We start from the raw sequence: 24750 nt of genomic DNA on the forward strand, positions 1-24750 counted from the left end.
GGAGGACAAGCGTGTTAAAACTACCAGTGGCGGTTACCTCATTCGTAATCTACAGCGAAGCCGGTAGCCTCTATTTGGTCGGGATTCTTTGTGGCGTGCTCACCCAAAAACAAACGGCAGCTGGAAGCGTGCGCGCGTAACGTACGTCGCTTGTGGTGGTGGTGCTTGTGTAGCGTCGCCTAACGTCGGTTGTGCCAGCCTAACGTCAGCAACAGCTTCGCTGTACATCCGCTTTCAGAGGGTGCAATAAAAGTGGATTCTTTTTTTAGAGCGCAGCTCTTAAGCGCCCGCTCCTACGTTGAGCTTCGGCGTGCCTCGGCGTCTCCCGGGGTAACCGAGCGAACGAGTAGAGCGAAGGATGAAAGAGCGAACGCGGATCACAGCGGCGATGAAAGACGGCGATAGCGAAGAGAGCGCGCTGAGAGTATGGTGAAAGGGTGAGAAGGAAAGCAGAGTACCGCACGAGACTACGAGATGGCACCATAGTATTAGAGCGCTATCAAGGGGCTTTATAGGGCGCAGCTCTTAGGCGCCGGTTCCCGAGTTCAGCGCCGCTGTCCCTCGGCGTAACCGCGCGAACGCGCTCGTTCCACTGCTCGCGCGTTTATAGTCTTCTTTTGCAGTTGTCTCCGATGCCGCTCATCATGCCAGCGTTCTCATGCTGCCCCTCCCTCTGCGAAGGCGCAGACGGCACTGATCCACTGTCAGTCTGTGCGCTGATTTCGGTCTCAAATTATTTGCTTCCGTATATCGCGAAATGAAAACACGTGTACAGCTGCGCTCAAATTTCGCATTAGGGAGTATCGTACTTCAATTTTTTTAAAAACTTGCGCTGTGATCATTATGCGCAGACACAATATATTTAAATATATTCATAGGACAAAGTTTATTGTATATATTCAAGATACGGGAGGTAGCCAATTAACAATTATTTCTAATGGAACGGATAGCCTATGCCTAGAGAATGAATATGTTGCTCGATTTTCACCTCGCTTCAAATAGCTTTGCTAGCTTTTTTGACATTGAAAAGAAACCGGCAGACTTTAGTGACCCCTGTCGGCAGTCTTTTATCAAAGGCATGCGAAATGCACGTGAATAATGTGTTTCGGCATTGTTTCGCTTTCCAGTAGGCAATGCAGAAATTCATGAAAAAAAATCTTGTAGTAAATTTATTATTATTATTATTATTATTATTATTATTATTATTATTATTATTATTATTATTATTGTAAAGAACAAAAACAAGACGGGAGAGTGCAGTTCGGGCCGGAAAGGCGAAGCAGTATTACTGATAGCGAAGTATAAGAATTATTCTAAGTGAACAATTCTTCGAGGTCACACGAAGTTTTCTTCATGTGCAACTGTTATAAAAGGTAATATATACACACATGGGTGGGCTTCAGAAAGCTGGATCGGGCCCCGGCCCCTCGCCCCACACGCCCGGAAAAATGAAAACTTTCCGCCCATGCCACGGCGTGACGTACGTCGCGAAAGTGGGGCGATTTCTCTGCAGAGCCTCGTGGTTGTAAGACTGTGCGCAGAGTAAGCGAGCGCGGAAAGTGAGTGAGTGAGCACGAGAGAGACACGCAGACCAACTTCATAAACAGGTTTAGAGGGTGGATGAGTGACCGGTAATCGGTTTAGCCTCTTAGTAAGAACGCGTTAAAGCCGATAGAACATTCAACGCTGCAAAAGCCACGATAACGACGAGGTGTTTCTGAGTGACAAGATCTCACGAAACCAATATATTTCAGAGGAATTCCCTCAAAAAGATAACGAAAATCTAAGCAGGCTGAAAGAATAGCTCCGGAAGTAACATTCTGAATACAGTACTCGGCACGATAGATCAAGCGCCGCAATATTGAAAATAATAATAATAATAATAATAATAATAATAATAATAATAATAATAATAATAATAATAATAATAACGCACAAGTGCATTCGCGATAAACATTGGTAGGAGTAGCGGAGCCCCTGCATGCTTGTATTATATAGTCTATAGCCAACCGGACGGTTAACCTCTCTGCCTTTCACCTCTTGTTTTCCCTCCCTGCTCCTCTATAGCAGCCCTCCATGCTAGCGGGGTAGAGGCAGTCTGCATTACGGTGCGCGAGGGAACGTCATAGCGAACGCTGAACTGACGACAACGCTTTCGCGCGAACAGCCCGGGTCTCGCGTCATCAGAGCGACGACGAACGAGCGCTTCGACGAGGCACGGCAGCCACAACGAAAGCGAAGCCTGACACACCTTGCACACTTTAGAGGGTCAGTGTTGGCCGAGCGGGCACGAAAGAAAGGCCCGGGGGTATAGAACCCCTCTTACGATCGTGGTCAGGGTACACGCAAACGACCAAAGAAAGGGCATAGCGAGAAATCAAGACAGCATTTACGGAACCATTTACGGAATGCTATGTACACGTGTGGACGTCAACGGCAGTGCTGGCGGCGCTACCTGGCGCATATATATATATATATATATATATATATATATATATATATATATATATATATATATATATAACCATATATACATACATATATATATAACATTGGCCTCTAACTAAGCCAATGCGTTGCTTTTGGACATAAAAACTCCTTATTCGAATGTAAAACATACATATATCGTTAAGATGGGTGAATTATTCTACGTATATGTTGGAGACACACAAGACTTCCGAAAGGGTTGCTAATCTTTCTTGCAGTCCGAGACAATAATCGACAAGAAGTGTGAGGTCGTATGCTCGAAGGCTGTCTGTATGCTGTCTACGTACTCTGTTTTAAAACATCCAGAGGCTTCCTATAAAAAGAAGTGACTTTGTGTAGTATTATTTATTTATTTATTTATTTATTTGGGTGTTTGTTTGTTTGTTTGTTTGTTTTTGTAATGGCGAACATGTCACGTGCACGCCAGCGGCTGACAGCTGAACTGTCCTACAACACGCGAAAAAAAAAAAAAAAGAAAAGAGGGAAGGAACAAAAAAAGAAACAGAAAAACCGCCCGGTCCCGGCAAGAGCTATGGGAAACCTGCAGTTTCTAAATGGTGAGCGGAAATACTCCCATATTACAAATTTGAAATGTACAAACTAACAGAAAACACTTGACTTGAAGTTTAAAATACAATTTGAACGCGCATACACGGGTATGTCACTGTAAATTTTATGCGGCAGTTACGCAGCAGCGACTTCAATTTTTTACTGTCCTTCAATGCTGCAGACCTTTATTACTGCAGGAAGTGTGGCGTTATCTTCGCGCTATTTTTTATTTATTCTTTATTTTACTTTTTGTAATCGCCCCAGCAGGAACGTTACAAGTGAACTTACCAACATCGCGGGATCGAATCCCGGCCTCGGCGGCCGCATTTCGATGGGGGCGAAATGCGAAAACACCAGTGTACTTAGATTTAGGTGCACGTTAAAGAACCCCAGGTGGTCGAAATTTCCGGAGTCCTCCACTACGGCGTGCCTCATAATTAGAAAGTGGTTTTGGCACGTAAAACCCCATAATTTTTTTTTAATTACCAACAAAAGATTTTGCTCCGCTCCCTACTTATTGCTTGGAGAGAAAGGGAACAAAAATAAAATAATGCTGTTTACTGTGATTTCAGTGCATATAAAGGAGCTATAAGGACCTTCAGGTAGCCATAATGAATCCCGAGGGCTGCCCTCCACTCCAGCGTCTGTCATATCCCAGATAGCCATCAATCCACTCGAATTCCCGTCACTTCGCAGATAAGGGAAGACGCTAGCAAGAAGTGGGTTCGGGTTAGATGGCATATGCAGTCGAGCGCTTCTACAACGAACGCCGCAACGAAATGATCAGTATAACGAACGATTTCGGAGGTCCCGAGCACTTCGTTATAAAGGCGTTCGACGATGTGCCCAAGATTCGGTGTCGGAACAAGACGGACGCGAAGAAGAGCTACGCGAGGGCGAAGACAGGTACCTGAGCGTGAGCCACGCACGGGGTCATATATGTTGCATCATGCTAGCGAGCAATGAAGACAGAGGCCCCGTTTTCGCACATGGCCGGCACTTACGTCGAACAATGGCGGAAGCATTTTGCACTGTGAAACGGCTTCGTCCTTCATACTTCAACCACACGTACGCCCCCCCCCCCTCCTCTCCCCCCCCCCCCACACACATAAATCTCTCGCGTCAGCCAGCAGGGCTTTTTATTCTTTCTTTCTCTTCTTTTTTTCACCCGTTTCCAGCGGAAGACCCAACAAATGCGTGCTAAACGTCAGATCGAAACGCGCGCTAAAGCGGGACCAACATGCAAATGAGCACGCCCACTCCGCGAACAGGAAGTAAAGAAAAAGCGGCGAACCGGAAGGAAGGGCGTCCGGGAAGCTGCGGCTCGCGAAGTGCGGTGGCTGCCCTGGAGCAGTATAAAGAGGCGTGACCCTAAATGGAGCCCGCCGGACGACTTCAAGCGGCTGCAAAACTCGTGGGTGACGCGCGCTGCAGAAACGTCGAAGCGGCGGTGTCCGCTTGACACTACACGAAGAACAAGCTCAGTCGTCCTATAGTTATCATTGCTCGATTTTACGTCTTATGAAGGAAGGACGTCGCTCCCAGCGATCTAGTCCTGTCCTTAATCTCTCCCTAACAGATGATGCATAATGTAGGACATTTCGCCAAAGGTTCGGCGCGGAACGCTGTTAGAGGAACTCCACGTAAGGCAGATTGGCCCCCATGCGGGCAACTACACTCTCGGGTAGATATATTTCACGCCTGTGCTGACCGGGCCCACCTAGTTGAATGTGTTTGCTTCATCGCAGCATAATATGCGAATACAAAGACGATGACCACACAAGAAGCGCACTGCGTCCTCGCCGTCGTTGCACACGTTTATTTTGCGCGGAAGCTATATAAAACAGATACAGCGCATGTCAACCCGCCAAATAACGTGTGTTATTCAACCATCTACTGTGGTGCTGTCCAGGCCCGCAAGGGAATCGACGCAAAGCCCTGAGTGTGCATTCTGCCAGCGACACTCGGACCTTATGGAGCTTAGCGGAATACCGGACATGCTAACACTCTCTAACAGAGAGTTTCTTAATACAATGTTTCTTGGCCCGGACGTCCAAGAAACATTCTTCGGGAGTGTGCTCCTATACGTACACATGAGCGACTTATAGCTAACGATTTCTAACCCCAAATATTTACACCGCACCCCCTTATCCTTTGCCATTTGGTTGATATCAAAGGATGATCTTATACAACGTGAGAAATAAACACGTTAAGCGAGCAAGCGAGCACACTAAACGCACAAACATTTACAAAGTCCAAAATTTTCGATCAATCAATCAATCTCGCGGTACGCCCGCTCGGCGCAGCAACCATTTTGATATCCAAGCTCTCGGCCTTGGCTACAGTTGTGAATAGCAGCAATGCGTGAAAATAGCTTTCCGGACATTGTTCAGCGTGCCTAGCAACAATTACAAAAGCACGCGGTTCCTTCGCTTCTTCCCCCCCCCCCCCCCCCCCCCTAACGTGCAAGTGTGCATGAGCGAAGTTAGAGCATGCCCATTAACCTGGATCTGATTTCTTCACACATTTTGTTCACGCGCACTCGTTCAGCGTATGCGGTTAGCATTTTCTTCAGTTAAACGAACTCGGCCACTCCACTTTTAACGCAGCTCTCTATATAGCGAAAAAGGTTGTTCGTCACAATTGGTTCACACCAAAAGGGTACGCTTTTTAGTGAACAAATGCAATACAATATAGGCGGGGAGAAAATGGGTGAGAGGGGTGAGAGGGATGTGCAGGAGGATGAACTGGCTCCAACGGCGTTAATTGTTACCAACGTTCGCGCGCGGGTCCAGCGTTTGCAGCATCGACGCACAGGTCACTTGCCCACGACGACGTCGTTACGTATATCGCGCTGAGTGTGTCCCCCTCCAATACATCAACACACGGGGGTGGCGGCGTCGGCACAAATGAAACATATCGATCGATAATCGTAAGCAGCGTGCCCCCTGCTGCGGCATTTTTCGCCCTTCTTTCTGTCCCAATCATTCGTTTTTCTGCACCACCGCAAGGGAGAGTGGTAGAAGAGGAGGAGGAGGAGGAAAAATAAGGAAGGGAAGGTAGGGAGGTCAACCACAGTGATCGAAAAGAATAAAGAGAGAAAGGGCCAGTCGTGTCGTGGCGCGTGCAGAGCCCCGTCGCGGATCGAGCCACATTTCCCATTCCTCCTGTCACCGCGTCAAGCCGGCCAGAGTGCGCTGATATGCGTCCTCACCCCCTCCCCTCTCCCTTTCTCTCATTTCCCTCTCTCTCTCACTTCTCCCCCATGGTACCAGCAAAGCAGATCAATACGTCGATGTGTCAGCGGCTCCTGTGGCGGCAGCCTGGGAAATCTGATGTAGCCCTCACCTTCTGTCATTTTCGTTCCCTCTCTCTCACCCTGGTTCTAACTTCTCTGCATATCCAAGCCCGCAGCAGCCGCAGCATGCCTCGTGGCCTTGCGTCAATCGCCGGCACCCGTTCCCTCCAACCGAATAGGCGAGCAGCAGTTAGTTGCATGCGGATGTGGGTCGAGAAATGCCTCAAATTTTGATGGTTCGTTTGGCAGTTTATTCGCGGTGTGTATACTGTCCGCAGTCTCACCTTCTCAGTTGTTGCACGCTTAGATCCCTTCCGCGACAGAATGACCAGTGCACAGTAAATGTGTTGTCATGTACGTTTACGTAATAAACACTACTCCACAGCCGACTCTATGCCCAACCACCTGCACAACGAGAGAAAGAAAGAAAGAAAGAAAGAAAGAAAGAAAGAAAGAAAGAAAGAAATAAAGAAAGAAAGAAAGACAAAGTTTCAAGCCCAAGAAATTTCAACCAGGAAAGACGGGCATGAAGGTAAACGAGACACACGTGTGGTTTCATACTCCACATTGGGGGAGAGGATAACTGAATGGAAAGAGAGAAATGTATGAAAATGAACAGCCACAGTGTTCGCGCGTGCGGGGTTCAACGGGACACTAGAAATGGTCAAAGTGCGCAGTGCCCGTCGGTGGCCGCGGCTTTTGTGGTATTGCTCTGAGCTAGGACAAGCACCTGAAATGTCCGGGAAGAGAGTAGCGTGGTACGCAATGACTCACGCACTGACGCAAGAACTGCGCTGGCGCCGCAGAACCCCCACGAGCTCACCACGTACCACCTCGCACTCCTTACAAGCTACGGCAGAAAGCTGGGTTAGTTGGAATTTTGACATTCTGATGCGTTTCCAATGCTTAATGGGAAACAGAAAATGCTAGGAGAAGAAAATGCGACACGGTACACGGATGACGCTGGTCTTAAAGGATCAAGCGTTGATGCGTTGACGAATTAGATCGTCGCAAAGAAACTAACGCTTAAATACTTTCTCTCCACCAACGCCTCGCTCGATGCACTATGTAAAATTCCCGCGCTGAGGGCGTCGCTCCGACGTTGGCGTGTTTCGTCAGTTGTACGTACACGCGCCAAGATGGCCAAGGCCAGCTCCTCGTCATGGGATCCAGCGTCAATCCATTCGCTGTGCACTCCCCGTGTCGCTCCTGAGGCGACCGAGCTGTACATTGTTCATTTACTTAAATTCTTACAGACGCGTCAATCCTTCAGCGACGTTAGAGAGTTCTTAAGAAACGACAGATGGAACGCAGCTTGTGTTCACGTGATACATACAGAGCTATAGCTACTATATACGCACACGTTCGGAGGGCAATGCGCCGCATTCCTAGCGGGTTCACACACAGTTCATACAACACGATTACACACCCGGCCGCTCACCCTTGTTCTTATATTTAAGGCGGCAGCATCGCAGGACTAAAGGCACGCACTACTGCGTTCAGCGCGAACAAAGAAAATGTATAAATATGTAACGCATAACTGCTTGTTACTGGGCGAACGCATCGCGCTCACGATGCGCTCGCGATAACAAATGCATGCTGTTGTTCTGTTCACGCCTCCATTTCATAATTTACTATAAATTAAATAAATTACTATACAGGCAGTGAGGTTCGATAGTAGTAATCGCGCATGGTGGCTCCTGCCTCTTTTAAACACCCGACTATACTGCACAAACTTTGTTCGCAGGGAGAGCGGCTGCAAGCTAGGACCTTCTGGTTTTATTAGCGGTGTCGCCGTCGTGGCATAGTAGCGGATGAGCTGCAGCCGCAGTATTGCCCCGCTAATTATTGTAATGACTATCATCAGGATGCCATGTTAACGATGAGATTATAAGTATATAACTAGAGCAAAGAAGGCATCTCAACCGTTTGTTAACATAGGTACTTCTGCTCTGGAAATCTACGCTTCAAACGAATGGGTCTTCAAAACTTTTTTGTCTCTCTCTAGTTTGTGGTGAGTCTATGACGATTATTCAATGAACATACGCACCACGTTAAAACACGTCAACGGCACTGTAGGTTGGCCAAGTCAGAATCACCCTTTTCAAGCGAACCGAATCAACAAAGTGCAACCAGGGATTAGGTGGAGGGGGGGGAGGGGGCTATTCTGTAAGTGTCCTCTTAGCGGACATGCCCATTTCATCTGCTGCTGAAGTGATGATTCGCTGGGGGCGCCTGTCTCCTTCTGACGCCCCCGTACCCCAAGCCCGGCCAAACAGAACTTCAGCAGCAGATTACAGGATACCTAACCCTCTCCCCGCCCCTCTGTGCAAAACGGTAAAGCACAGGCGCTCCAGCGCGAGTTTTCTCCGTTCAGCAACCGGTAATGCGCGAATCATTGATACGTCTTAAGCCCATTTCGCCTACTACGATTCTGCTCGAAATTTCGAGAGTACGACTACGAAGGTGAGGGGTGAATGATCCGTCGACCACCTGCGTGCGTGCGTCGATACACAACGACCCGGAGCACAAGGTCACGTGGAGCGAAAACCAGCGCAAGAGAAGTTCTCTCGCGCGCTATGTTTGAACAGCTGCCGTCAGTGAGATCGAAAGTGACGGCGAGGCCCCAATAAATCGGGCCCGGAGCGGCACAGTTCCAGTTGCGAACCGAGTTTATAACGAGCACCGCGACTAGTATGGCGCCGACATTGCCAGGGCGTCTCGGTCCATTTGCCTTTATGCCCCTTCGTCCTTTCTCGCTAATCTGATGGTGTGCGCAACAAAGAATGGCGCCGAAGCCAAGCGAATACGCTAGCAGGAGACTCCGCGGCACTTGCACGCGCGGCCGCGGAAGTCGATCGCAGACCCCGTTACGAATGCATCGAGTAAGAATGGCTAGACGACGGATCGATCATAAACAAGAAGCGAGGTACTCGAGATGCGACGAAAAGCGACGCCACGGGGTATTTCTTTTCTTTTTCTTTCTTTCTTTTTTTTTTGTCAAAAATGGGTAGTGCCAAAAGGGCGTGCCCGGCGTTGGCAAAAGCCGTCAGATGAGCAGTGGAAGGCGTGCTTTATGGGCGACTGGATCTTACTCCAGAGGCCATGTCCCATTCGCCGCATAAAGCGGTTGTCACCTACGTGCTGTTTAACTATAATGTGACGGTGGACTGGAAGCAGTATACGGGGTGATCAGTTCTAAGTTTTTCGGCATTTATTTTTAAATCGCTTGTTGAAGATAACATAATTCTAGTCCTTGCGGTGGATTATTCAGAGAGGCGTACGTTACTTGCACGAGAAATCGAAAAACATAATCAACGAATTAACAATAATTCATTAATTAGCTCCTTAATTAGTGAATATTTATGGACCATATTGCAATGCACGAATTGTAGCCGGCGAGTTTGCAAGGCGCATCCACTAGGAATGAATTCCCAGAATGGCACCGGTTTGGAAATACGCTAATATTTAATATCCGCAAGAAATAAAACAAGAACATAGCGATATTAAACGGATTCTAAATAGAAAAATGATTTCACATGTATTAGTGAATTACCCCTCGACAATACCTCGTACGAAGTTTGCACTACAGCGAACATATTAGGTCAAGACTGCGGGGTTCTCACTCGTGCTCGTGGGACGAAGGAACGACAACACAGTAGTGCAAAATATCACAAGGAAATTTATTGGCCCTTTCATACACCAATGCCTACTTGCCGAATCGCTATCCACGAAAGTGCCGATGGATGCGCGATAAATCGAGGAAGTCCGACTCCCCGCGAAGGGATTGCGAGCGAATATGTTCACCCCATACTGGAAACCAACGCCTCGCCTTTCGCGTGTATGGTCATACGAACGGTGGCGCATTTGAACGATCATGTTCGTCCGTTCCGGTGTAGGCCTCGTCAGACGGTCTCATAGAATCATGGATCGGCGCACGCGCGAAACGTCCGCGCCGCTTTCCGCCTCTGAGCCAACGAGGAAGAGCCTACTCCCTGTCGCGCCCAACCAACTCCACCGTCAGGTGGCGCCAGAAGCGCCACATTCGCGCCATCTTTCGTAATGCGCTGCAACCAAAACGACCGCCGCCGGCACTAAGCTACGCGGAGAAGCCGGATTACAGGAGACGCGGGACATGCGGGAAAAACAACACATAAGGGGAGGCGTGACAGTCGCGCATTCCCACAAGACAGAGTAGAGACAACACAGCACTTATGCCGTTTTAAGTCACGACGTCACACATCGTGTGCACAACGCGTAAGGATTCAAAGTCATGACCTAGTATTGTTCTTCCTATAGTTAAACACCCTATCTTTGGACATTATATAAGCTCGCACAAGCACCACAAAGGACAGACTATGTACTGGTCTTACGACACCCCTACGTCGACAGGCCTACTGTCGCCGGGTTCTCCACATACAATAATTTGTCCAATGATCAAACGATGTTAACATCCGGTGATTCGGAAAAAAAGCACTCTTTGGCAATAAAGGACATTTCGCAAACGTCAATATATATATATATATATATATATATATATATATATATATATATATATATATATATATATATATATATATATATATATATATATATATATATATACAATAAAACGGCACGTTCTGCCATTAAACGCCAGTCAACCAATCAAGTCAATCGAATAATGCAAAATAATGCAAAATAAATAAACACATACGCACAAGGAAAGACTAAGTGTTAAGACGTATAGATACAATATCGTTCTGGCTTTCCTTAGGGCTCACCCTAACGAAGTGCCGCTTTCTATCTCCTTAGAGAGAGGCTTGCCGATCCCAACAAAGTGAACAAGATAACTTTTTTTTGCGGTTTCTCTTAACTGAGACAGAGGGAATAACATACCTATAAATTAACAGAATAACAAATATCAACGACTACGGAAAAATAAACATATTTGACACAACATATAGGCGCATGTAAGCCCATATCGTCAGCTGGGCCGGGAAAGCTGGCGTTGAGGCACATCTCGCACACTTTCTTCACTCGGCACTTGACCGGCCACCCAACGGCATAAGGAAAGAACACAATCATATCCGCAGGACGCAGGCCGACCGACAACAAAGGCCTGTGGTCAAGCAACACAAGCGTCAGCGGCCATCGAAGAGAAAAGGCCTCTAAGGGTGACCGAGCACTTCTCGGTAAACATGGCAAGCGCTGCGGAAAGCGAGCAACCCCGGAGAGCGGATTTCCAGATAGGGTGCGCACTATTGTACAAGGCAAAGGTTTTGTAAACATGCGCACAGGACTTTTATTATGCATGTCGTAGGCGCCTGTTCGTAGTAGCAGCCGTTTTCCACCATTCCGTTTGCACAACTCCGTAGTTATTTCTTTACGAAACGTTTAGCGCACACAATGAGCTTGCACAAAGGGAGCTGCCACGTCCACTGTCACAACAGGAAGCGTTGTAACTCGGTTTAAGTACCAGATAGAAGATTCTTATTTCTGTCAGAAAAATGCGAGAGAGAGAAAGAGACAGAGAGAGAGAGAGAGAGAGATGGAGGGAGATATAATTGAAGGAAGCGAGAGTGACCAGCCTGAGCCTGCTACTCGATACACAGGAGGGGTAAATACAAAAGATCATAAGAGTACATTTATTTGCATCTCAACAGAAAGTTTACCGAGGGCAAGCGAAAACGCAATAGAAACGCAATGTAACTTATAGGACGGTTTTTGTGAGGGAGGATAAAGGGAAAAGCAATAAAAAATTAGACACAGAGATATTAGGACGCACATTGTTTGTAACAAAAAAAGCAAGCACACTGACCGTTCTGCTCAGTTCCGCTTCATTTTCCCGCATTTTAGGTATAAGCCTCTATGTACTCAACACAACCGACCGACTGACAATAGCGTCGATCGATGGGCCACATTTTATTTATTTATTTATTTATTTATTTATTTATTTATTTATTTATTTATTTATTTATTTATTTATTTATTTAAGTTAACACCTCAAAGCTACAGGGACGCTGCGAGGGATGGCGCAAGAGAGGCCTCTGCCCGAGTTTTCATCACCTGGAGTTCTTTAGCGAGCACCTAATACTCGGTAAACAATCCATACGCTCGCGTTCCACGCTCATCGGCATGCAGCCACACCGGCTGGTAATCGAACTCTCAACCTCGTAAGTTGCAGCAGCAGACGCATTCGTTCGGATACGATTCCCCCCGATCGTTTCCGAACGCGAACGGTGCGCAGGATGTATGCAGGTTCGTCTATTTGCGATCTCTTTTTCACGTAAACTGATAAATCTTTCTAGCACCATCTTTAGCGACTCCAGGGCAGCCATCCGCGCCTTCAGCGTTGGCGCCGTGTGTAAGGAAGCCTTTCGCATCCTCGACGGCAAAAGCATCGCCACCCACACTCTCACGTGGTTCCCCGCTCACATGGGATCCATCATGGGAGGCCCCACAAACCTCAACGAGCTGGCCCACTCCAAGGCGCGAGGTCTCGCTTTCCGCGACCATGGAGAACTCCAACGCCGGCCCGCAGTGGTGGAGAACAGAGATCAACCGACCACATACAACGAAATTGCGCAGCACTTTTATCTCGGCAGGAGAGACTTTCCCATTCCACACAAGAAGTTAAACAGAGCGCAGGCATTGACCCTCAGATTATTGCAAACAGGCTCATATCCCAACCCGGCTTTATTTCACAAAATTTATCCCGACACCTATGCCACTAGTTCTTGCAGGCACTGCAATGACATCGCTAGCCTAGACCATATGCTCTGGCGTTGCCCCTCGTTACGAGGCACAGAACGAATCAATGAAGACAAGTGGCTCTCCGCTATCAAGAGCCCCGATGCCGGGGCGCAAATATGGGCTGTCCAGAGGGCCCACGATGCGGCGGTCGGGCAAGGCCTGACTGTCCCAACGTGGGAGCGGCCCGCAGCGCGCTGAGTCGCGTACCTCAGGACCTTATTAAAGTTCTGCATCCATCCAACCGTCTGCGCCACTGATTTACGAGCTCATAAATATCCCATCCGCCATTTAGACAAACGTGTTGACGTAATGCTCCGCTATACTATAGCAGAGCCCCTCGATACAGCGAACGTCGAGGTTCGAACCGGCCAACCAAAACGGATTTCTATACCGCGCCTTATAGTGGGAAGGGGGGGGGGGGGGGCACTGTCTGAGGCACCTGTGAGCGACCAAACACGTAAACAGAAAGCGCACAAGGCCTCGCACAAACCGCCCGCGTGCGCTGTCAGCGCGTCCGTCAGCAGTGCGCGTGCCGCCTACGGCAGAGTCGAGCACAAATGCACAAGCGGGAAAAAAATAAAATAAAGGCTGTCCGGCGAACGCGGGGTGGGGGAATCGAAGCGGCTGCAGGGGCTGTCCGATGGAGAAGCTTCCTCTCCGGGGGCGCTCGCCTCCCTGCATGTGTGGACCTCGGAAACGCGCGGCGCGCGCGGGGGCTTCTATCGAATTCCGTTAGACGGGTGGCTCCGGCGTATTGTGGGGAAGTCGGCGCATCGCGCGGCCCATTCAAAAGACGGCTAGCTGCTCGAGGCAGGTCCCGAACAGCTTCAGCGCGCTTCCAGCGCATAGCAGCGACGAGGAGAGAGAGAGAGAGAGAGAGACAACATTTCGTTCTTATCTGCCCTACACCGCCGAGACAGAAATGCGCGCACACGAACACACGCCATACTACTACTACCACCGCCACCACCACCACCACCGCTACTTCTACTACTACTACTACTACTACTACTACTACTACTACTACTACTACTACTACTACTACTACTACTACTACTACTACTACTACTACTACTACTACTACTAATAATAATAATAATAATAATAATAATAATAATAATAATATACAGGGTTTGCACGACAATGCTGCTTTCGATTACAAGGTTACGACGAAAACTGAGCACTGTGTGGTGTAAGAAGTGGAGTGACAGCTATACATGGGAACGGGACCTAAACACGTAAGCGTCGGTTATCGCACGAGCGCCTGCAACGTCGACTGAAGCGTCTCGAACAAATATATATTTGCTAGCTTTCTCTTTAATAACTTTCTTTTCTATGTAGCAACTTCGGCCTAACCAGTAGCAGCTGTACATACATGAGTGCAGAGGCGGACAATTGAGATAATCCAATGCGCTCCGCACAGTATGCGTAATAAGGTCGCGTATCGAATCCGTGACCTCGTAACAGTGAAGTGGATGGTGTTCGCGTTTTACAAGGTTGACTAGATTATCGTACGGAATAATATCATTCAAACAAATCGAAAATGCCTGATTTTGAAGAATCGAGGCGCTTCCCTTCACCGAGCAACGAGCTAAGGACGTACACCGCCGCTCGGAGACAAAGCGCACCGCCGGCGTACACTTGTATATACACCGTCCCGTGAACAATTCCCGTGCCTTGGAATTTCCGGAATCCCAGACAACGCCCCAGCCTTTGTGCCCTCCGAAAAAGCTCCGGGCAACTACGTCACCACCACGGCGGATATACCGCGCGTTCCACACAAAGTCGCTGTCTGTCGCCCTTCCTGTCTTCCTTGATTCGGCGACATCAACATCGGCCTAATCACCTTCCCCGCCACCGTGTCGCTTCCGACAGATCCGCGCACAGCCTCACCCCATGCAAACACCATTTCCCTTTTTTTTTTCGTTCCCGAAGACGTCTCGCTAAATTTGGGAACGCCTTTTGTGTGTGTGTCTCCATGAGTGCGCGTTCCTTTTTTTTTAATTCTTTTTTTCGTTTTCCTCTCTATCATCTTTCCAACCCCTATCCCCCATCCCCAGTGTAGGGTAGCAAACCGGAGACTCATATCTGGTTAACCTCTCTGCCTTTCCTCTTCATTCTCTCTCTCTCTTTGGGAGTCACCCGTCGACGCGTAACCCGCATCTGCGACTGCATGCAGCCGTCCCGCGATCGATGGCTGAACGATTCTGCTGCAACAGCGCGAGCGTAATCGACAGGGGACCGTTTTGAAGCCGAGTATACGCTTCCACCTCACAGCTCTGTGGCGCAATCTTTTTTTTTCTATTATAATTTCCATTCGCTCTTTTCCACCTGCACTTCGGCAAACGTCCGTCAACGTATGCACGATTCCATTTCCCTTCTTCTGCCACCGGCATACGTACGGGAGCGATTCAAGCGGAATCGGGGGAATTCGAAACGAAAGGAGAGAAATTAAAAGAAGATCGAGCAAGCAAAAAAAAAAAAAAGAAAAAAGAAACGTGAAGCTGCACCGCGCCTCGTCGATGACGGTTTCAGCGAAATTCGCTCGCTCGTATATAGCGCGTGTATATAGTGTGTCTATTGAATTCGGCATAGCGCATCCTCTTCGCTGTCGTCGCTGGCTCTGCTGTTTCTGCTGCGAGAGCGTATAGTATATATTGGATGGAGGAGGCTCGCAGTCGCGTGGCGAAGTCAAATTCGGGCGCAATCTTCGGCGAGCACCCCTCCCCCAGGCGCCACGGATCCTTCCCTCGCCCGAGTAACCCCGTTACTCCTCCTCGCGGTTCAACCCTCCTTGCCACTTCTTCTGCCTCCCCGCAGTACGCCCTAAGCTTGCTTTATATATATATATATATATATATATATATATATAGTCGCCGATAACGGCGCGCCGCAGGTGTGTCGTATCGGATTTGACGTTCTGCTGCATTCGCACGATTGAAACGCGCTTCCAGACGAGCGAACCTGCGGCGGATTTCCGGAGGTCTTCTTTCTAAGAGTCACCCGCCGAGCTATTTCTGTTTCGTTCAGAAGGGGGGGGGGGGGGGCTAACGCTTAACAGTAGTCGAGCAATTAAGACATAAAGTCTGGCAAGCATTGCACGCCACAAAGGAAACGAGACAGAAGAAAGGAGTTATAATTGGCACAGTCATCGTCGCTCGTTTTTATTTCTTGCTCTATGTTTTTTTTTCTTCCTTCTTCGGGTAAATTTCCGGCGTTGTAAAGCACAAACGTCAACAACATATGTATTATTTTACGGTGGTACCTTTTATAAGTCACGACCCGTCCATATGACCATCGACAATGTCGAAAACTAATAACCACGTGTGGCCCAGCCTCTGCATATACGACAGTTGCTTCGGGTACGTTTGCGGAGGTAGTCTGCAAGCTTTTTCTTGTTTTTCAACTCTCGTAATATTCGCAAAGCACAAACAGTAGCAACGAAAGATTATTGCGCAGGCGCGTTTCTTTTGACATATTGTCACCGTTGCCGCAAAGCTTCAAGGTACTATATTGAGCATTATAAGCAGTATCACCGAACTAGAGAGATGCACCCCAAAGCGGCACCAAACGTGCGACCCCAAGGTAATGTCACACAACGGCTACTTGGACGTAAGCGAATGTGAGAATTCATCTCGTAAGCGATGCAAGCTAGAGCGGCTCACTAAGTACACCACGAAAACTGGGCAACAAGGGACACGGAACTGGTAGAGAGAAAAAAAGCAGGATTCCTACAGCACGTAGGTACGTAGCCTCAAATTCAAAGTTTGAATTTGCAGTGGTATTTGCGACCTGCATAAGTTGGTCTATTAAATTAGAAACGCCGCGCCTAAATCCACATTTGTTTTCGAACCTGCGTCCCGTAAACTTCTGTAGGCGAATTTACATACATAGTTTGAAGCTAGATTGCAAAAGTTATGAAAGGTCACCGAAGCAAAACATCGATGTACCGTTAACTACATATCTGCAAGTTTATCTCTCTGTTTTGGCGACAACGGAAAAAAAAAGAAGACGTTATACGCTCACTTTGTCTGAAGATATTTAAGCTACAGTGAGGTTAGCCACTTCATTCGCGTGAAGGAACTGGTAGCACCACGCACTACCTTGCATGCTTAGTACATAATGACATACATCGACGTTTGTACGACCGGCCTATTAATAATGTCTTGTTTCCCTTTTCTTTTTTCAGAAAACCTACATGTACTTACGGTATGTCATAACTATTAACGGTTGGCCAAATATATTAACCAAGGCTCTTGTGGCCCCTCAAGCACATTATTGGAGCTGTTGTAACCGAAACGTCATAATCACTGTATATTGTGTAATTACTCATCCGTCGTCTGGCTCGACAGGAACCGCGTTGCTCTTCAAAAAAAAAAAATGGACAGCAATATTGCATTGTATTGTCTTTGTTCTTATTATTTTAAGACCTCGACACGTAGAGCCACAGAAAGTGCATATACACCTGGCAGAATACTAGCATGAAATGTGACGGTTATGCTCGGTACAGAAAAAGCCAAGGAAGTTTAGCGAGACTGTCTGTTATTGAAAGTGCAACGAAGGGCACGTATACCCGACTCCGTGCGACTTCCCAGGTTCTGCTACAACATGCACCGGCGCGCCAAGTTAAGCCGTCGCCTCATTCAACTTTTGTGGGGGCACTAAGGTGCGATAAGGGCCGTTGATGAACTTATCTTCACGAGTTGTCCGGAGAGCACTATTCAGCCCCACTGACGCATGAACGTGATACGAAATGATAGATGCCCAACGTACGTCGTATCGTGTCTAAAAGAGAGTCGGGGCTTGGAAAGTGGCCAATGTTGGCGCCCGCGCCCACAGCAATACGGCGTTGCAGTATGTAGGAAAAAAAATCGACTCCTAGTTCCTCTTTTCCTGACCTTTGTTCTTTCCACAAAACTAACCCCATCCCTTCTTATATATTTTCTTTCTCCTTCTGTTTCCTTCGTTTAAAAAAGATCAGTATCGACATTAAAATAAATGTTGTTCTACATTATTTTCTCCTATCCGCTGATGCAGCTCTTGCACGACTTTCAGTACTTGTTACGTGACGTGACGCCGTCCAGAAAAGACTGGCGTCCAGGAAGGCCGGCGTGTCTCGAAAGACGCGAGCGTCGTATTCGAGCCACTCACCCGACGGTACGCAAAACACGCCACTCACGCTACCACCCAAAACATGCTGCCCAAACATGGCGACCTAAATCGCTTGCGCTTAAATGTTCGAACATCACTTCGGCGCTTTTGCCTGCGTCAAGCTGAGAGATTCGGTCCTTGCAGAGAAACCTAACCCGCCCCGCACGCACGCTCAGTGGCTCTGGCGTTGCGCCGCAGAGCAAGAGGCCGAGGGTTCGATTGCCGGCCTCGGCATACCGTTGGGAGCAGAATGCAAAAAAAAAAAAACTGTCGCGTACTTTTGTTTGGGTGCGCGTTAAAGAACCCCTAGGTAGTCGAGATTAATGCAGAGCCTTTTAGTGTGATGCACGTCATAACTCACTGTGCAGTTCGCACAATTTCAAACCTATCCTGACAGTTTGTTGAAAGTGTGCGAATGTTTTACTGCGAACTCTATGGAACGTTGATTGAAAAGCTGTCTCCGGGCCTCGAAATTTTTTGGCGACTATTGTACGTAGGCTCTCGGAAGGCAGGCCGCTGGAGACTATGGCAAACAAAAGGGAAAAAGAAAACTAGAGTGCTTAAGAATTTTTGTCAGTGGACAGTCTGGACACTTCTTACTTCAGAGGAACGAGTCTATGAAAAGACAAAGCAGTCTACTTCAAGTCCATAAGCACTCTACAAACTGTATAGAGCGCTCTTATAACGACGCCGCCATTTTCTTTCTTTTTTCTGAGCAGACTTCGTCACATCTCTTAGGAAAGAGATACGCGCATGCGAACTCCAAAGCCGAAGGAGAATGCAAAAAAGGAAACAACAGTCACGTGACTGCGCCTAGCATATTCCCCATGTCTGTTCGGTGCTTGAGAAAGCCTGGAGGGGGAGTGCCCCGACCAAAGCAGCGGCTAAATCAGGACCGCTCCTATCTTTCGAGTGACGGTCTCGATAGCGAACGATAAAGCTGTAGACGCGACTTTGCATTTAGTAAGCCACGTAACCCCTCAACACCAAAGAACGAGCTTATCTGAGAAAAAGAAAGGGGGCAGGGGGGGGGGGCGGAAAGAGAGAAAGGTTTAATATCCTGAAGCCGGCACAGTAGCGGTAATGAGGGACACCGAAGTGGAGGGCTCTGGATTAACTTTGACCACGCGGGATTATTTAAACCACGGGACAAAACGTTCTTGTACTCTGATCCCATCGAAATGCGGTCGCACCAGCCGCAGGAATCGAACCTCGAGTTCAGCTGCATGGCGTCACAGTTCCTAAGGTACCGCGGCAGGTTGCAGAAAGTCTTGAACAGCTTTCTACAGTTAATGGCCTACCCTCTCTTGCTTGGGCGTCGCCAGTCTGTCATGCTAATCACAGAACGAAAAAAAAAAAAAGAAGAGGGCTATAGGAGGACGTCCGTAGGTTAGATAAAGGTCCTATTGTACGGGTGTTTATCATTTACTGACTCGAGAAAACAGCGAACAACAGACAAACCCGGAGAAATCGACAACCGTGAGAAGGACCACTGCGAGACGAAGACAAGGGCTGTTTCAGGAGGAAGGGAGCAGAGGAGTTGGAGAAGGGGGAGGGGCTGCGAAAGAGATAGTATGCAATAACGAAGTAGTGCGAAACGACAAGAAGCCACACGGGTGGTTACACTGAAGGGCGGAAGGAAGGGATTGACGTCACGGAGTGCTCGGGTGATAGCGTTATCGGCCAAGAGTGTATGTGCAACGACACGAGTCGTTATGTGCAACGACGCGTGCGTCACGTCTTCGGCGAGATAGCGGCGTCGTTCCCGTTCCAGTCTAGGTCAGCTACTGTGGCCAGCATGCGCCCGCCGCCTGTACTGCGCAAGCCACAGGGAGACTGTACAATAGTGTCGACGGAGCCGGTCGCGTATCCTCAAGTGTGACGAGGATTCTGTCGACGGAGCCGGTCGCACATCCTCAAGTGTGACGAGGATGTGTGTGAAATCCTCGTCACACTTAAGGATACGCGACCGGCTCCGTCGACACTATTGTACAGTCTCCCTATGGCTTGCGCAGTACAGGCGGCGGGCGCATGCTGGCCACAGTAGCTGACCTAGACTGGAACGGGAACGACGCCGCTATCTCGCCGAAGACGTGACGCTATATACGACGATATATATATATATATATATATATATATATATATATATATATATATATATATAACTACACCAATTTTTCTAGAGGTTACCTACGGCAGATAACACAATTCTAACCCATGATAGAAATTGCTAGATGAGGCGGCCATTACGTCCGCAAGAAATCAAAATGTTCAACTTAATAATTAACGTAATTACGCTAATTAACTATTTAATTAGGTGTCTTACACCTCACTTCGATCTACCAATTATTGGCGGTGAGCTCGCGCGGCGTATCCTCTTGCAACGAATTATCAGGACAGCACCAGTTCCGATATAACTGTATTCATTTTCGAAATGTCCGACGAAATGCACCGGCGTTCCAGTTATTCTTTTTTTTTTTTAAGAAACCGCTGTTTTATGCATTGAAGCAGAACTGGAACACCAATGCAATTCATATATATATATATATATATCACGAGAAGCCAACAAACACTGACACCAAGGACAACACAGGGGAAATTGTGCTTAATGAATCAGATAAAGAAACGATAAATTAATGGAAATGAAAGTGGATGAAAAAACCACTTGCCGCAGGTGGCGAACGATCCCAAAACCTTCGCATGCGGCAAGTTCTCCACCTGCGGCAAGTTGTTTTTTCATCCACTTTCATTTCCATTAATGTATCGTTTCTTTATCTCATTTATTAAGCACAATTAATTTTCCCTATGTTGTCCTTGGTGTCAGTGTTTGTTGACTTCTTGTGATAGGACTAATAAAATATTGTGCCCCTCGGTTAATCCCCTTTCTTCTCGTTTATATATATATATATATATAGTGCCGCGTTTGCGCCGTATGTTATTCTGTAAGGAAGCAGTGACGTAATCTGGATAGAACGTCAAAATGAGTAGCATCGACAGTTTTGCACGTATGAGAAGCTCGCTGAGAAACATTCGAATTCAATTGAAGATACAGAGCTTTGATGAGCTGTGCAATGAATATCATTCGGGAATACCCCCTGTTCACCGTCGCGATATCTCAAATCCTCACGTTAAAAGAATATTACAGTATTTTACGTGCCAAAACCACGATCTGATTATGAGGCACGCCGCAGTGGGGTACTCCGGAAATTTGGACCACCTGGGGTTCTTTAACGTGCACCCAAATCTAAGAACACGGGTGTTTTCTCATTTCTCCCCCATCGAAATGGGGCCGCCGTGGCCGCGACTCGATCCCGCGACCTCGTGCTTAGCAGCCCAACATCATAGCCACGTAGCAACCACAGCGCGTCCTCACGTTTGGTCCAACCTTGTCAATGCTTGTAAAACAAAAAAGAAGAAAGAAAGCTTAAGTGATCAACAGGGGTCGCACAAGAGACGTTTCTGCTCTTGCCAACAACCAGTTGCGGCACTGGAAAAGTTAAGTCCCCTCGTCAAAATGTTGTCTCCGAAAACATGCCTTGTTCGACCCCTCTGGATGCTTTCAAGGCTCCTTCCTGCGTACTTCTGTCCAGAAATACCTATATTCATTGGGAAAACGACAGCACTTGTCCCCGGTTGAAGCATTACATACTGTTTAACGTTTCGACATTAAGATTTCCTTCCAACTCTGCCAACGAAGCTTGAACATAGGGTGACTGCTTCCGTTGAGACGTGAGACTGCACCCGTAACACACTTAGTCGGAGAACGCATGCCAGTGTCATAGCTCTAAAGGAGCTGCTGTCTGAATGGTTGGCTTATGTTCACCTGTGCAACGGGCCACGCAGCCACATCAGAATCCGAAACAGGGCGGCTAATAAAACACGGGGCGAGGAAACACGTTCGAGGAAAGTATGACGGAGACCGCGGAGTCCTGTGCCACCTCCTTGAACTTGCATCATTTGTATTACAGCGACGCGCGAGAACAGCGCTGCAACAGGGTCGCCATTGCTTCGAGGAAGAGGCGTACACTCACCAGTGAGCGCTACCTCTTCATAGGTAGATGAGCTGATCATGGGGAAGCCCTGGAATGAGAGGAAACAACATAATGATTCAGTAGATGGCCAGGAAAGAGATGGTCAGAAACAACTAACTTATGAGTGTGTATACTGCTATTAAACTGTGAACACGTCAGAAAGCCAGAAACACCATCGAAGGCAAGATAGCGGGGCAGAAAGATGAAATTGCGGGGGTACTGCACACAGTCGGATAGAATGAGCATCTCGATGCACTTGGAGTCTCCGATGCAAGTAATTTAGCAAACCCATCCGGTACTATTAGGGAATAGAGGTGATCAGTGATAAACGGGAGAAGGCTACGCGTTAGTATTCGCACGACCGGAGGAGGTTGTCACAAAGCTGACACAGGACGAGCTTGCCGTTCAGTCACGCAGTTGTTATCGGGCTAGCTCAATAAAGAGTTACACATAGAGTGCTGGCAAATTACAGCTGCATTGGTTGTACTGCGTTGAAAATGTACTCATCTGAACTCGCAGGCGGCATCAATTTGGATACAATGCGGTATTATGGCACCAAACCATTCGGACGTACACTTCACGCATTTACTATATGTACCTTGAAACCATCCAGGAATCAAAAAGATGAAAACCCGCAGCATTGATAAAACGCCGCTACACATACACACACACAGGAGCACGCGCGCGCGCATGCACGCACAAATAAATAAACGAGACGCAATCTCGGACGCCATAAACGACAAAAGCATGTGAAGGTCCTATACATCTGTAAGCATATTTCTGTAAAGTCCATTTGCACGTAACCGCCACCGGCCAGTAGATGTTGCGGAGACGCAAATGACAGATTCGTTCCCCCGTTCACATCGCCCACTTACGGAGCCCGTCAGTCAACGCGCGCACGCTCACGTAAAAAAAAAAAAAAAAAAAAAAAGGAAATGAAATCGCAACTCACTCGAACAAGGATGACTGCTTCCCGTCCGCTCACTCAGGCATGTGAAACATTAGTCAATATGGGGCGACCACAACACTTGACAACAAAGTCGAGCTTCGGTGCCCCTCGCAAGAGAGATGACAGTATCGCAGCACACCGCAGTTGAACAAGAGGCAGCGCCTTCGGTCGATATAGAACTGAGGACGGAATCAAGCTGCGCTGACGAGGAATCACGGTTACAGGCACCGAACGTGAACCGACCAACACTGAGTGGGCGATGAAAACCGCAGAGATGGGGGGGACTGGATCGCGCTGCACAAACAGTCGAAGGCGATAAGCACGCGAGGGAGTTAGTTAAACAAGCTATGCGCACGTGCTACTCGTGTCGATATGGGAGAAAAAAAAGAGAGAGAGGAAACTAGGAGTAAGAATGCAAATGATTAGCAAGACTGACTGGGAATCACTCAGAGCCCGCACTTAGGCTTGTACTGATGGAGAAAGCCTCCGTGGCCGCAATAGGTACGCATCGTCACCGAAACAAGAGTACAAGGTAAAGCAGTTCAAGGTTCTAGTGGCAGCGGATGCTTCGAACATTTATCTTTGAACCCGCCCATAAGGCAGATGAATTAAAACGTGATTTGTGGTGTTTTCGCGAAACACCTTTTTTTCCCCACTGCTTTTCCTTCTCTCTTTTTCTTTCTCTCTCTATCTCTTTTTTTTTTTTGGTCGGCTCTTCCTTGACTGCAATGCGTGCCAAAACCGAATATAAAAAGGTGACAGAAAAAGCTAAATGTAAAAGCTAAAGCCAGTACATACAGTACAGTAAGCCAGTACAGACAGTACAGAACATGTGCTCAGTGGAAGGTCATTACTCGCCTACACTTATGGGCAAACTTTCATTTTCACGATGGTTTTTTTTTTCGTTCTTTCTCTTTTCTTTTCATAAAATAATCGTTTTCTGTTGCGCAGATGTTGCTTGACAAGGGCTGTAGATTCCGTTTGTATTTCTCAAGCCCCAAAGAAACATTAAATACCCACATTTCCGTTCTGTCGCAATTTACTGCTCCTCATGAGACAAGCGCAACGAGTAAGGTCATCGAAAACAGGCCAATTAAGTTCTACAAAATTAAACGCATATGCCACCGCGACAGGCAGCTTATCAGGTAGTGGGAAAAGTTTGCGACCACTGGCTAAGGCCGCAGTTGAAATGAAAAATGAATTAAAGCATCAAAATAAACGAGGATTGAAACCTTGGTTCTGCCCAAGTTCATTTGCAACACCGAAGATAAGCATGCCAACCGCAGTGACGTGGAACCTCAGTACTTCAGTTACGTCTTACCGGAGATATGATCATTTACAAAAGAAAACCTAACCGCATTTGTGTACGCAGTTACCCTAGTTAGCAGAATAAATGCGGTTGAATGCATCGCGCACCCAGTACACATAACTGCAGCAGGCGCTGAATGAGATTCAGCATAACCACGGCCAAGAAGCACGATAAGAACCTGAAACGTCATCTTCCCACACTTTAGAAACCTAATTCCCAGCAACGTCTCTCTCTTCCCCAC

The 24750-nt window shown here is 47.7% G+C and overlaps 1 protein-coding gene across 16 annotated transcripts in view; it reads right to left on the minus strand.

Annotated features, from left to right (window-relative positions):
- The window catches only part of PMCA (plasma membrane calcium-transporting ATPase 3), a 359249-nt gene that overhangs the window by 115046 nt on the left and 219453 nt on the right, over positions 1-24750 (minus strand). For 15 of the 16 annotated variants that reach the window (XM_055066123.2, XM_050170536.3, XM_055066122.2 and 12 more), the window contains one exon: positions 22252-22300. The gene's annotated coding sequence lies outside the window, so the exon portion shown is untranslated. Of the gene's footprint in view, positions 1-22251; positions 22301-23203; positions 23578-24750 lie in introns of those variants that run through there. The other variant, XM_050170527.3, reaches the window with a different exon arrangement.

Source organism: Dermacentor andersoni, chromosome 6, assembly GCF_023375885.2.
Source record: "Dermacentor andersoni chromosome 6, qqDerAnde1_hic_scaffold, whole genome shotgun sequence".
Taxonomy (NCBI): domain Eukaryota; kingdom Metazoa; phylum Arthropoda; class Arachnida; order Ixodida; family Ixodidae; genus Dermacentor; species Dermacentor andersoni.